Source organism: Morone saxatilis, unplaced genomic scaffold (assembly GCF_004916995.1).
Source record: "Morone saxatilis isolate NCDOM2014 unplaced genomic scaffold, NCSU_SB_2.0 Contig11, whole genome shotgun sequence".
NCBI lineage: Eukaryota > Metazoa > Chordata > Actinopteri > Moronidae > Morone > Morone saxatilis.
The window spans coordinates 21,770,125-21,772,304 of NW_023339663.1; the positions used below are offsets into that span (position 1 = coordinate 21,770,125).

At 33.7% G+C, this 2,180-nt stretch overlaps 1 protein-coding gene across 1 annotated transcript in view; it reads right to left on the reverse strand.

The window, feature by feature from the left end:
* Positions 1 to 887, reverse strand: part of LOC118343397 (UDP-glucuronosyltransferase 2A1-like) — a gene marked incomplete at its 3' end in the record, with an annotated part of 3,507 nt that extends 2,620 nt beyond the window's left edge. Inside the window, 1 exon segment of the mRNA XM_035682199.1 lies at positions 799 to 887.
* Between the last annotated feature and the right edge of the window lie 1,293 nt (positions 888 to 2,180).

Below are 2,180 nucleotides of genomic sequence, written 5' to 3' on the forward strand. Positions count from 1 at the left end.
GGAATGAGGGCAAGCAGCAGCAAAACACTGCAGCAATAGATCGGCCTCATCTGAAATAAAAACAATGGACAATCAATTGACCAAGGTGAAAAAATGCCATTACAGCAGAAATGCTGTGATAATCTACATAGGCTAGTTTTCTTTTTTTAACATAGTCAACCCAAAATGTTTGCAGTTGCAAGCTGTATACTGAATAGAATATTTCTTACTTTCATAATGTCTGAATGTCATTGGGTCTGATTGCCTTCACCCACACTGTTAATTAGATCATCAGTTAAAGCTAATTTGTATGAAATAAAAAATAAATACAAAACCAAAGAAAAAGTGGTATACATATATAGCAAGATGTGTGTCACTTAGATAACAGTGGGTTTTATATTTGCACCACATACAGTGTAATTTACTAACAGATTGATTAACATTTCAACAACATTTACTAGGAGACAATATTATGTAACGTGTGCAAAATCATTCACACAGACATCTCACAAAACAGTCAGTAGAGCGGTTAGTGTTGTTGAATGCAAAAATGTGTTTTGTATCAAACTCACTCAGCAGTAATTCGGGAAAAGAAAAAGACCACATTCATTTCCTTATCACATGATCCTTAAATGTGTCATCAACCTGATTTGGTAAAATGATGAAGTTCATCTTTCAACAGCTAGAAAACAGGCCTAAGATATTTACTTTTCAGTTTTTCAGTACGGCTGTGGTTTTGCTTTGTATAACAAAACATTTACAGATCTTATGACAAGATCACTAACATACAAGAAACAAATCTATAAAAAACAAACTTACATTAAATCTTTCTTGGCTGTGCTGCACTTCTGCTTCCTATTGTTAAGGCAGAACTGTGGACTGTGCAGGGCTGAATTCAAAACAGTGGGACTGACAAAAACACTTTTGCGCCTTACCCCTCACAACAGTTCTGGTGTACCTAGTGACAGTAAACTCTTATGTTTACTTATTGTGTAATGTGGCAAAACTCCAAAGTAATGTGTAGCAGTATGTTTATTTAACCGGACTCCCAATCTTATTAGACCAAAAACAAGATGACAAGATGGAGATCTTGTCTACTAAATGTATGTTACTTGGCATGAATAAAGGATTACACAATCTACACACGAAATGGAATTTAAATTGTGCTACTATCGGCTTTCTCTGGCTTTGTTCCAGTGCAGTCTTTGTACTGACTACTATAATTTGAGAGTACAACCCAAATTGTCAGCGACCCTGAGTTGGCAGCATTACAGCATCTGAACGTTAATCCTTCTTGTCTTCAGTCACTCCTTCCGCCTCCGGTAAGTAGCCTAACCTCCACTGAGTGATGACAATAAAATGTAATTACCATTATTGACACACACATCTTGTTATTGCCTTGCTTTCAAATTGTGGCTACAAGCTGTTGCAGAATTAGCAACTATAATTCCTTGTGTAGGCTATATACTGCTTCTTTTTGCTGATATTTTATTTTCAAACATTTTACACCTATGGTTGGATTTTTTTACATTAAAATCAATTTAATATCAGCATTTCTTTTTTAAGCTGCATTCTTTACATGGATATGTTATTGCATGTCTTATGTTTGTATGAATATTACATTCTGTCTGTTTGCAGTGTATTCCCATTTTCAGATTTTATACAATATACAGTAGGTAAAATTGAACATTGTTCCATGCATGCAATATTGAAAAGGGAACATGTCATATTGCTGCAACAGGATTCGTTTTGAAAGCCTTAAAAGGCTCCTTCAGGAACAAATTGCCATGGATTGATCTTTAATCAATGGCATTATTATTAATTAATGGCAGAAGTCTGAAGAATTATTCAAGGCTTTTAATTCAATTTTAGCCTTGCTGGTCATTCTTAGCCATAATTTCTTTAATCCTTTATATCACATGAGTTATTCAACAACGTTTATTTGAAAGACAGATTGCAATTTAAACTTTGACTTTTGTATTTATGTTTAGTAAAATTATAATATATTTGCATTCATTTATAATATTTTAATAAAAATATTATGCTTTTAATAACTTATGGCCATCTGTTTTGTAAATGTTATTTTCCAAAGTGTTTTTCAATAAAAAAAGCAAAAAAAACCTAAATATTCAGAAGTAACTGTGCAAATTGATTTTTCAGCACAAGCTGGATATTGATTGCCCCTCCTCCCCCCCCCCCCC